Below are 12249 nucleotides of genomic sequence, written 5' to 3'. Positions count from 1 at the left end.
CCTCGCGCCCCGCCCTGGGCTCCGCGGGTGAGGGGGCGGGGCCGCCCGCGAAGGCCCGGATGGAAGCGGCGGGGCGCGAGGCGGTGTGACCCCTCCCTGCCCGGAAGTGCGGTGGTGGCGGCGGCAGCGGGGCCGTACGGCAGCCGTGAGGGGCCGAGCGCGGGTGAGGGGCGGCGGCGGCGGTAGCGGTAGCAGCAGCGGGTCTCGGCGCCGGCAGCGATGCGGCTCCGCCACCGCCCGGCCTTGCCGCTTCCCCCTGCCGCCGGGCACCGGTGACCGCCACACCTTCCCCCGCCCCGGCAGTATGAGACCCGCCGCGCCGCCTAGCCAGCGCCGCGCTCCGGTACGTACCGCCCCGGGCCGAGGCGGGGGAGGAGTGGGGGCAGCAGCGTCGGGGTGGGGGGTGTATGTGTGGAGGGGAGGCCTTTGTTGTGCGCTCCCCTTCCCGGGAGCGGCGGGCCGCGGTGCTGTCGGGAGGGCCGCTCCCCCGCCCGCTCTGGCGAAGCCGCCTGGCCGGGGCTGGCCCGGCGGGCAGGCACCGAAGAGGCTTGGTCGTGGTGGTGTTCGTACGTATGTAATCCATACCTCGGGCAGGACGCTTCTGCAGGCCCTGGCGTGAGCGCTTGCAGCCGCACGGGCTGCGGGAGGCGTTCCTGCAGAACGGTCCGGAGCCTTTGATGAGCTCTTGTTACCCTCAACCGCGAGGTGACAGCTCCTTCTGAGAAGTTCTCAGCTTATAAGGGGGAAAAATGAAATAAAATTAAAAAAAAAGGGGGGGGGGAGGGGAAGGGGTTGGCCGCCGTCTTTGGCCTGTGGCAAACTTTCGGGGACGCTGTAGCAGCAAGTGAATAATGTTTGAAAGCTCCTGCTTGATTCATCAGCGCTGCGCGCACCATTTTATACGTGGTCAGGAAGTGGAGTTGACTAAGATCGGGGTTTCACCTGATGATGTCATCCGCTGAAATTTCGCTGGAGTCCGGTGAAATTTGCGTCATGTTGAGGCTGTTGGAGAGCAGTCGTGGTTGGGAGGGGGCATAAAGAATGGGAAAAGGCCAAACAAAGGAAACAACATGAGTGCCGTTGATGTTTTCATTATATTTTTTTTTTAATACAGTAAAATCAACAGTTTATTTTAAAATGTAGCTTTGCTTCGTGAAGATATTCTTAACTTGTATTCTAAAAGGGTGTTAAAGAGTTATAAAAATAGGATTTGAACAAAAAGAATTGTTTCTAACCTCCTGCCAGGAAGAACAATCTGTGAGAGTCAAGCTGGGTCATTTCTTATTCTTATCAGTTCTGCAGAATGCATTATTTTGATAGATATCCCATATGGTTAGAGGAATTTGTGCCACAGTGGTGCTGAAGCTGAGCCATTTGTATGACTGCCAAGGCATGTTGTTTAACTGCTTAAAAAAAAAAAAAAAGGTTTTTCTTCCTTTTTCTGTTTTTACTCAAAATTTTATTATTTCTAGAAATAAAAATCCCTTCTTAGAGGGACGCTTAGCAGTCACTGTCACTGCTGAAAGTGTTGTACCTGGCTTCTCGTTCTGGGCCTCCTGGGATGTGTGACTATGAGAAATGTAAATGTTTGTGAAGGATTTCCAGTGTGTGTCTACTGCATAGTATTTCCCCCCCACGCTCTGTAAGTGGATATTTGCTCGGGGAAAGGGAAAATAATTTTTAAACAATATGCCTTTTGTATATGAAGCTGCAAACATGGCAGCGTTTGGTACATCACCAGAATCTACTTTTAACTCTCTTCTGGAAACCTGAGATTTTAAATGTCCAGAAATATCCTTGGTGTTATATTGCCTTGAAACAGCTTTCTGTCAAACTCTTAACTTCAATACTTTGCAGTCTACTTTTAAACAGTCACTGAAAATAAAGAATTACATTTTGAACTTGCATAGGCATTGTGAGCTACTTGTTGCTATTAAAAACTTGTATATGCTATGGACAAATATAAAATGAATTTGAAAAGCCACCAAGTTTTTTCTGGCCTAATCACCAATTTCAACTGTCAGTGCATACTGCTTACAGTTCTTCGATGTTCGGTTGAAGTCACATATTATAAAATTACTTTTTCTCTCTTTATTTTTTTTCTTATATGTTGTGTTTATCTGTTAATTTTTGTGCATTTGAAAGCACCTAAACATAAATATACAGGAGAGAGAATGAAACCAGTTGTCATTAGCAGCACAAATTAAAGTGGAAAAATAGCTGAGGACAGTAATAGGTAGTGTAGTTAAGACTTGCACGTAAATCTCATTGACTTTTTATTCATTCTTCCTTGGTTTTCTGTCTGCATTTGTGGTTTTCCCACTCTTTCGTATACAGTCTCTTGACATCTCTACCTGTTCGCTTTTTTCTCTTTACATCATAATCCTTCGTAGCAGTGATCGTAGGTTGAAATTTGTCCTGTTGAATTTGTTTCCAGGTTCTGAGGTGTGCTGAGAAGTAGGCTTCTGTATATGTTGTGTTACAAAACCACCCTGTCATTTTTGGGGGCTCTTTCCCTGTTGATGACAAGTGGATATTTGTGGTACATTTTTCTGACAATTTTTTGTGACAAGCTTATATATGCCTTATAGGCATTTCTTTCTCTTTGTAAAAAGCAGTCTACAACATGCTGACCTTTCTGCTTCCTGTGTATTTGGCAAAACATGGGTAAGAGTAAGGAAATCTGTACCAGATTGTTACACTCATTAAAAGCAGTAACCTGATAGTTGTAATCATAAAATCCTGTGATTCTCAAAATATGGTGCCCTGGATCAAAACATAAACACTTTGAAAAGTGTCAGTGACATTTCCTTCCCACCTTTTTTTTTTTTTCCCCCCTCACTACTTACGTTAAAACACTTTGCCTTCTTAAGAGTCAGAGTAAGTGCTTCCTTACCCATCTCCATCCGACCGGGTAATATGCCACACAGTCAGCTAGTGACAGGGCAGCACAACGGTGGACTGATGATATATCAACTTGTGTGGATCGTGTGATTTCAGAAGTCTGTTAGCATAGTGAAGCTGGAGGCACACGCAGCCCACTCCTCGTTCTGCAGAGGTCATCAGACTGATGGGTAGCCAAAGAGGCTCTGTGTTGTCATGTGTCTCCTGGGCCTTGCATTTTTAGTGCAAAATAGAAGGCCCTTGCCTCAGTGGTTGTCTAATGCCTGCTCCGTCACGTCAGAGATGTTCTCTCCCAAGAGGCTTTCATACCTTAGCTCTTGGCTCCTATTCCTCCCTCTGCAAAATGTGTGCATGTTCACAAGAGACTTCTTCCTTGCTTTGATTCCTCGAGAAACTTTCCAGTTTATGTCCTTATGGCACTTTGTTTCTGTTTCTTGTCCAACCCATATCAAAAGGACTCGTATTGGAATTGTCCCTTCAAATGGAAGTAGGAAATCTCTCTTTCAGTTTGTGCTCAGTACTTAGGGGGGAATTGTTGCAACTGTGTTACGGGGTGAAGGTGTTTCCATAGTGGCAATTTAGGTGTTGCAGTAGTTATTATTGAGAGAAGATGGTCACTTGCCCCAGTTCAGTGGGTTTCTTAAGTAGCATATATACTATGTTACAGAGTCTGTTATTTTGTGCAAATATTTCATTTCTTTGCTAATGTTTTAGCTGTTCAACTTGTGCGGTGGGGCTGAATTTTGACAGGAGTATATGGTCAGTATCAGAGCGAGCTTAAACAGAAAAAAACTCAATTTTCATGACCCCGTTTTACCTGAGTTTAGTAGCTTTCCAATGTGTTTTTTTGGGATCCTGGTTTAAAATTATTCTTTGTCAGCTATAAAGGTTTTTGATGTTCTTTACAAGTAATCACTTTGCAAGCATGCATGTATCTGTCAACGTTTTTGTGATCAGTGTTTGCAAATAGCATCTAGGAAATGTTATGGAAAGTGAGATACTCTTTTAGCTGATTCAGAAACTCATTGGTGTGGAATAATCTAGAGAGCTCACTTGTACCAATTCCCAGAATTAGATTACCTATCCTTGATACTGCCTTGTATCTTCCAAAAGCCATTTATTATTTGATTTTTTTTTTTTTTTTTTGGTGAAAAATATTATGCTTTCATTGGTAACTTGTCTCTTTCTGTGGAAATCATCAAAAATAGGTGATAAATGTAATATAGTATTTCCAGAATTTGACAGTTGCTTTAGTGAAAAAAGCTGGTTTATTTTCCATGGTCCTTGTTCAGAGACTGAGGATGGACTAAGTCATTTCAGAGTCGACTTCATAAAGTTGAATGCTAGGTGAACGGGGAGAAGAATTTCTATGTTGAGTTCTCGCCTCTGTAAAAGAGGCTGTTGTATCTACTTTGTAAACTTTTTTTTAAGCATTAGAAATATCTAGTATGCTCTCCCTTGATTTCATTGCTAAATATATGGAATGAAGCTGGTGGGTTTTGTGAGCAATTGCAAGATGGTAATTTACTACTTGTGTGTCTGTGAGTGTTTAATTAAAAAAAAAAATCAAAAAAACCCAACTTTGGATCTCAGCTTACTTAGCTGATAAGCATTATTTGAAGCTCTAGTTTGATTGTATGCTTGCTGCAGGATTGGTTTAGAATAGACAGCTGCTTAGCCTTTAATTAGTGGTACTTTATCAATTGAATACTGAACAGTCTGTGCCAGTTCCATCCACCTTAATTCATGTGACACTTGCTCTTTGCACTATTTTGTGACTTGACTTCTTAAGTAGTTCAAAGGTGAATTATCATTTGATGTGTAATTTAATTGGCTGCTTTATAGAAAGAAAAAGCAGTTGTGTGCCAGGGAGAATGCAGCAGAGTAGCTCTTGGCATAGGCAGTGCTGCTGCTTGGGGAGTAAATGTCTCCAGCGGTTGGGAAACTTCCAAAGTTCATGGGGTGGGAACCTCTTATTGTGGTACCTGCCTGTGTTGTGAAGCGGAGAGTATCACTGGGTGAAACTCGGGAGCCAAGCTTTCTCTTGGCCTCCTTCCTGATTGTTCCTTTAATGTTTTTCCCCTCCCAGGAGCTCAATTACCAGTTGGTCAAGTCACTTGCAAAATCAATTCATAAGTAAGCTTACGAATGGAGATGAAGGGAATGGGGGGGAGGGGGTGATGACTTGCACTTGATTTCTTTCAAATGGCTTGTTTTCTTGTGTATTTAATGTTTGAAAAATTAATTAGACTTGGGTGCCTCTAAAAGGGTTTGGGGTTGGTTGCATCAGCTGTTGCTTCCTGCACAACCGAAATTACGTGTTGGTGCAGAATTCGTTCTGGCCTGAGGAATAACTGGTATAACTTTCTCCTCTGGTGTCATACTTTCTAGTTCTCTGTTCCATGTTGACTTTTTCTTTGGGAAACTACTTTTCCCAAAAGTTTTACTTTTCCTGGCTTGCTTTATTCATACTCAGTTTCTAATTGATGGATCTGTTTTCTCCATCAGCATGGCCTGTAGCCTGTGAAAGACAGCCGTTTTCAATATATGGAGTTAAAGTAAAAAAATCACTGGTTTAAGTTGAAATAAAATCTAAATACGAGTAATTTGTTGCTTTGAGCGCTTAACGTATTAATCTAATGATTCAGATTAGTTAGCGGATACTTTCTTAAAATTCTTTAGAGGAGGTGCTTGTTTACTGTCTGCAGCATTTGATACAATAGGGCTCTGAATTACTTAATCTGTAGACATTACCTCAGCAACAAACCAGCACTCTTTGGTGGCAATTTTTCTTGAATTTTAAAACAGATGGACTCCTTGTTAACTGGCTTTAATTTGAGTCGCCTGTTTGTTTGTAATCAAAACTCTTGAAGAGAAAATCAGAACTGTTTTGTTATGAATTTAGATAACAAGGGCTTAGTATAGCTTGCTTCCACTTCTGGGATGGAGCAATATATAATGAAAATATTGAACTTTAATTCCTTTTTATAAACATCATTTGTACCAGTGGTCACACTGATATTTACATATCAAATTCAGTAACTATTCTTGTAACAGAGGATAAAATACAGTAATTTCAACTAATGTGTTGTGTTTCTGGTAAGTGTGAAGTTAATTGCAGCAATTATTTGCATACATCTGGATTTGTACCTATTTTTAGGTGTGTTTTCATGCATTCTGAAAGTTCTGCTGACAGTCTGTATAAACTCATTTGAAGACTTGAATCATACTACTTCAGTTCTGGAAATGTTGTACTAGAAACCAAATTGTCTGAAATCTGTAGCTTTTTTGTGTAACTGGGGGTTCATATAATATATTTCTGTACTGACTGCCAAAGTTGGTGTGATCTTACTCTTAGGTCTGTTACAGTGTTTGGCATAGGGTGGTTTCAGAAGAATAGAATGTATGAAATCTAGTTTCAGATTTTTTTTTATCTCCCTGAAGAATATGTCAAGGTAGATTTTGCTTGTTACTTATGTGCACATAGCAAACAAACTTCTTAAATTAAAAATGGCAGCAGAATAATATTTGTGTTGCAATGGGTGATATAGTTGATAAGAAACTGAAACTTCTTATACTGAAGAAGCTCGCATAAATACATTTTTTGCAAGTTTTACTAAATACACTGGGCAGGTGGTTGGTCAGGGAGGGGCAGGAAATACAGTAAATGCACCTGAAAGACTTGAATTAATACTATTATATCCTTTGAGCGGCTTCTGATTAGGGGAGGTCCTGTCTTGCTTATGGCAAAAGATGCCTTCTCAATAATGTTCTCTTAGAGTATGGTGGTTCTCTTTTTATTTTTTTTTTTAAGGGGAGGGAGGGGAAGCATGCTATTAGTAGAAGTGGAAGAAAAGCTTACACAGGCAGTAGCCCACTCAAAATTTGTATGTGGTAAACTTTGTATCCAGAGTTAGTTGCTATGATTAATTATATTAAGAAGATTATCAAGAAAAATCAATTCTTATTCTGTAGTCAGTAGTTCTGAACATCATTTTACAGGCCAGGCATCACTTTTAATACTTTAAATACCAGCTGTGTTTGGAAATGTACTCTCCCCTCCAACAACTCTGAAACTCTTCTCACTGAGTGGTGAGAGGAGAAAAAAAAAAAAAGGCAGTAGCATTATCAAATGCTAGTCTGGGTAACTAATAAATTATAGTGTCTAAGCCTTCACAGAGGTTTTCAGAGTCACTTGGGCTCATCACTTGGTATTAGCTGACTTTTTGATTTCCTGGTATTAAATTGCATTTATTCTTTCTGTTGATTTTTCTTTTTTGTGAAAGCAATTTTCTGTGACTGCACTGTGCTAGGTTTAACGAGCCAGCCTTGTCGGAACAACTCACAGCGGGGTTGTGTCTCCTGTGGACAGAGGGGAAAGAGCAGCAAACTTGCGTCTGCTTTTGGTCTGCTGTATTTGACAGCACCAAAGATGAAACTGAATCTATTTCCTTGCCATAGGCAGTGGAAGACATTGCAAGCTCAGCCGTGCCAGGACATCAGCAAAGCAAGGAGGCATATTTGGCTTGTTCAAGAGTAGATGTTGGTGGGTGATTGCCTGGGCGGTCTGCAGCCCGTGCAACACGCTTTCTGGAGGCATGGCTTCTGGTGATGGAATTACTACTGCTGGTTGCATGGTGGTTTGTGGAGTATCTTGCCAGCAAGAACCTGTCAAACGCAGCTGGAGTAGCTTATGAAAAGAGAGTTTGGTCTGATAGAACTTAACTGCTTTTTATCAACCCTGTTGCTTTTGTCAAACTGAAATCTGCTTAACTGTGCCTGGATTAGCGGGGCCACCCCAATAGCCCTATGCCAGCCTGTTTGCGTTGTGTTTACCTTGCTGTTGTTGTTAAACTTAAGTAAAACAACCTACCTGTAGAGGAACAAACTGATGGCATAAGGAGACTGCTGAAAGGGGTGGAAAAAGTGAGCAAACATCCTGTTCAACAAGCTGTGAGTAAGATTTTACACATTCGCACCTTGGTAGCTAGGGCTTTTTGCAAGACAGCATTTTTCTTATAGTTTTGAATATTGTTTTAGGCCTCAATTTAACCCTCAAAGAGTTTGCACGGGTTTTGTCAAGTGAGCAGGTGACACATTAGTCTTTTGGAGAAAGACCTGTAGCAGAGGAGCCTGATGTGGGGCAAACCGCACCATTCCTGCTCCCTTTCCCTCTCACCTTGGATAAGCAGTCCAAGGCTGTAAATCGGAGCAGTGAGTTTTGCAGTCTCAACTGCTGGTGAAGCAGCAGGGCTTGGTGTTGCAAAGCAAGAAGCCATTATTGCACAGTAGCACTTTCCTGTAAGGCATCAAATGGTTCCATGGAAATTGAAAGCTATAGAAATCTTGTAACTAATTTTAAAAAAATAACTTTTGCGAGGAAAAAATGCGAATCCTACTTTTGGTCTCTGGACTTACTCTTTTTAATCCATAATTTTAAAAGCTTATGAGTGCTGAGTTTGTTCAACTTCTCTGTCTGGAGAGTTAAGAGATACTTCAAAAATTCTGTTCTGTCTTGAGGAAGTAAGACTGTGCTGTAGGTGGGAAAAGTTGTAGGAAACTGCAAAGGTTTGAATTGCTTTTGTTGTGGAAAAATGGAGAGTAAGGAGCTTATTTTGGAATTGTTCTTAAATCCAAAAGTATAACCAAAACAACTAATATCTGGATGTGCTCGAAACAATGGAACAGGAGAAATTGTCTACTTGTCTTTGAACTTCAGAAGTTGGACTTGGTGATCTTTAAGGTGTTTTCCAACCTAAATGATTCTATGACTCTATAAACCAGTCTCTATTAGACTGAACTTTTAGGAGTTTCTTTAACTCTGTGTCTGAACCTGTTTAGTTGCAGTCGAAGACTGAGATGTCAAGTTTTTCTTGTCTTGATGGCTTTCACCAGGTCTTCATACAGCTATGCTTTCAGAGATTCCTACTTCATATTCACCAAAGCAAGTGAGTGTGTGTCTCTACCTCTTGACCTACCTGTCTTTCCTAGGATGTTGCCTAATTAACTGTTGTGGATGAAACTTAATACCCGGTTCATTGAAATTAGTTCAGTTTCAAGTCTGTTTGGGAGAACTAGCATCAAGTGCAGTTTGGTCCTATGGCAGAATTGAATTTTAGGGTTTGGAAATCACATGCAGTTTTTCTTCTGTTTCCTAGCATGTAAGTGTCAGTTGTTTTTTTGCACAAAGTGTAATGCTCTTTGTGACTGGTTTGGTAAGAGGCACAGAACAGGCCTGAGGAGAGCTGTACCTCTCCACATTTCCATGAAGGTGCAGCTGTGTGCACAAATTTGTCCACTGTTTGCTAGGGTAGGTAATAAGGTGACAAATGAATGAAAACCTCTCCTGATAACATCTGTGAGTATGAACTTTTGGCTGCTGAAAGCAGTTGTGCCATTTCAATGTGAACTTTGCAGGTGATAACAATCTGCAGGGGTTAATGAGAAGAGCATTATGCTGCTGTTGCTCTGTACAACTTCTTTGCAGCAAGTGAAAGCACCTGTCTCCAGTGCTTTTCAGAAATCTTACAAAATTAAAAAGAGAAACAAAACAAAGCACCCCAAACTAACTCTGAATCTGCTGAAGAAAGCTATTTTTTTGTTACTTTCTGTTGGCTAATACATACATGTTTCACCTGCAAAATCAAAAGTAATGATTAGTGTTTTCAATTTGGTGAACTCTTGATTGTGTGTAACTGAAGTATTTAGGGGGAAAAAATGTCTGCATCTAATGTACTTTCACATGCCAATGATTTGTTTGAGTAAGAGTAATGGAGTGAAACTAAGGAGGGGAAAAGATCACTTTGGCTGTATACCAGGAAAAAACCCAATAGCAATAGATTATTCAAATACAATAGCTTCCCAAGAGGAATCGTGGTGGAAATACCTGTCTTTTAGGTCCCATAAAACTAAAATGGGCAATGGAATTGAAATATGCTGTAAGAAATAATCTTGCATTTCTTCTCCAGGGAAAATGCATAGATGACTCCTGTAGGGAATGGTCTAGGTTATTAAATAAAGGAGCGCAATGGGTTTCTTATATTACAGAACAGTAATGCAAAGCTGATGCTGAGGGATTTTTATTAATAAGCGTGGATGATGTAAACTAGACAGTTACAGTTCCAGCTCAGCTGGGCACTAGGTTTTCTCTCAGCTGAGGTAAAATTCAGCTTTATTTTTCAGAGGCTTAAGATAGAAAAGAAAAAGCCTGAAAACTATGTGTAGTCTGCTTTACAGTTTTTACAACGAATAGTGCACTTTGCTTATGTTGAGCTGCTGACTTCAGTGTTACCGTTTAAAGCTACACCACCATCCTGCTGAAAAGTTGGGCATTTCTCACATGCTGGGTTTTGCCTCTCTGGGGCTCTTCTGCTGGAACTACCTTGAGGACGTGCTTTTAAATTCTGGAGTCTTAGTTGCAGCTATTTTAAGGTGTCTCTGACCCTAACTTCCTGCCCTATCTCTGCTGGAGTTCACTCTCTGTGGAGCAGGGGTGACAGGCAATGTATATGTAGTCTCTCAGCTGTCATAGTCCAGCCCAGGCTAGTATTTTTTTTTCCCACTTGGAGAGCTGTGGGGAGAGGGTTATGAATTGGCTTTTGGTGTGGGTGCTGAAGTGTGTGTGTGTGTTTCTCCTGGCTGGGTGGTAGCTTCCAGCAGAGCTGGTGGATGGCAAGGATAAGATATTGAGCTTGAAGTATGTAGCCAAAGCTTATGATTTAAGCCCCAAAGCTGGTTTAGGTTTGTGTAAACTTTGTTGTTACTGTGTGGTTCCAAAGCAAACATATACTTAAATAACCATTTTTAATATTATGTTTAAAAAAAAACCCATCCTCTTCCTTTTAACTATTATAGAGCTCTCACTTTTTCATTAAGTGTCATAGGGTTTTCTTGCACATAGCCCAACTGCTATTGCCTTCTGCTTGCCCTGAAAAGGAAACATTTTGCTTGTTAGAAGTACTACAAATAATGTAAAATGTAGTATATCCTCAACTTACAGTTTTTCTGACTTAGTGGGGTGGATATGTATGACTGCAATTGTTTAATTATTAGTAATACTGGTCACTCAAATGTTGCAGTGATAGATGGGGATTAAATTCAATAAATACTAAACACTGTACTTAAATTTTCTAGGTATATCTTGTGTCTGTTTTCAGAGAAGCAAGTGATGATACTGAACAAATTGGAAAACTGCCTGTGCTTAATAGACCTTTTGAATGTCTGTTATCTTGTGTATCATCCAGCAGAAAATTCAGTTTAATAGTTAGCTATATAGGAAATGTGCAGCAATTCTTTCAAAAAGATCAATTGTGAAGAGATGCAAATCCTGCTAATTAAGAAACAATCCCGTCTTTCACAAAGTTCAGATTTTTTCTTTCTACTGGTAATGTCTTATGAATTTTCGTAAGCATAATTGGCTTGCAAGACAAACTCTTAACAGAAAAAAATGCTAAATTTCTCTCTTCAACTGTTGTGTTTGTTTTTTTTTTTTTTTTTAAGTCTCTCAGATTTGGAGAGAAAGATAATGGCTCTTGTGTTGATTTGAGCAGCATTCAAGCCAGTTTAATAAGCCTCAGGAGTTTCATGCTACTGGATAGGGATGACTGACCCAGGTGGTGGCTGGCTGTTACCAAGGAGAAAGGGGTTTTCTTGGCTCTTAAACAGTTTGACCTTCATAAGTTGGTGCTACCTAAAACTGCACAAGTCAACTGGAGCATTGCTTCAGATGGGAGAGGTGTGCAAAAGTAACTTAGCCTTGGCCTTAAAATGTCTTTCACTGCGGACTTAACCATTTTAATATGGTTTGTTTGTTTCCTCAGTCTTTAGCTGCATATATATTTTCTCTCTCACCCCAAAATGGATAAGATAGTGAATTTTAAAGCAATTCAATACTTTTCCCAAGAATTTGCCTTCTCAATAATTTGAAAAACAAAGCTGATTTCTTGAATAACAAATATTGATAGGTAGCATTATATATAATACTTGTAATATATAGTACTATTTAATACTTTATTCAATGGTGATCATTTAATGAGAGGAAATGAAATCAGTATCTCTGTAGCTAGAGCATGTTTATTTTGAATGGGTTTTTGGAAACAGATTTTATTGAATAGAAGGCTTATTCACTTCAAAATTATTTTTTTTTTTAAACCTAAAGTTTTGGCTGTACAATTAGACAGACTATATTTGGTTTCTGAATTATGGATTTACTAGGAAAAAAAAGTTGGAGGAACAGGGTGTTATATGCCAGTTAACCTTCAGAAGGCAATCTTTTATTTCAGCCAGTGATGATATATCAATATTTTCAAAGGAGAGAAAAAAGTTACTTGATAGCAGCTTTGCATT

At 40.3% G+C, this 12249-nt stretch overlaps 1 protein-coding gene across 1 annotated transcript in view; it reads left to right on the top strand.

Moving 5' to 3' along the window:
• Positions 1-317: 317 nt before the first annotated feature.
• Positions 318-12249, top strand: part of SPOPL (speckle type BTB/POZ protein like) — a 32929-nt gene continuing 20997 nt past the window's right edge. Inside the window, exon 1 of the mRNA XM_082483277.1 lies at positions 318-343. The gene's annotated coding sequence lies outside the window, so the exon portion shown is untranslated. The remainder of the gene's footprint in view (positions 344-12249) is intronic.

This window comes from Vanellus vanellus (genome assembly GCF_965231255.1).
Source record: "Vanellus vanellus genome assembly, chromosome: 5".
Taxonomy (NCBI): Eukaryota; Metazoa; Chordata; class Aves; order Charadriiformes; family Charadriidae; genus Vanellus; species Vanellus vanellus.
The sequence above is the reverse complement of the archived record's forward strand: the minus strand, read 5'-3'. Positions and strand labels throughout refer to the sequence as shown.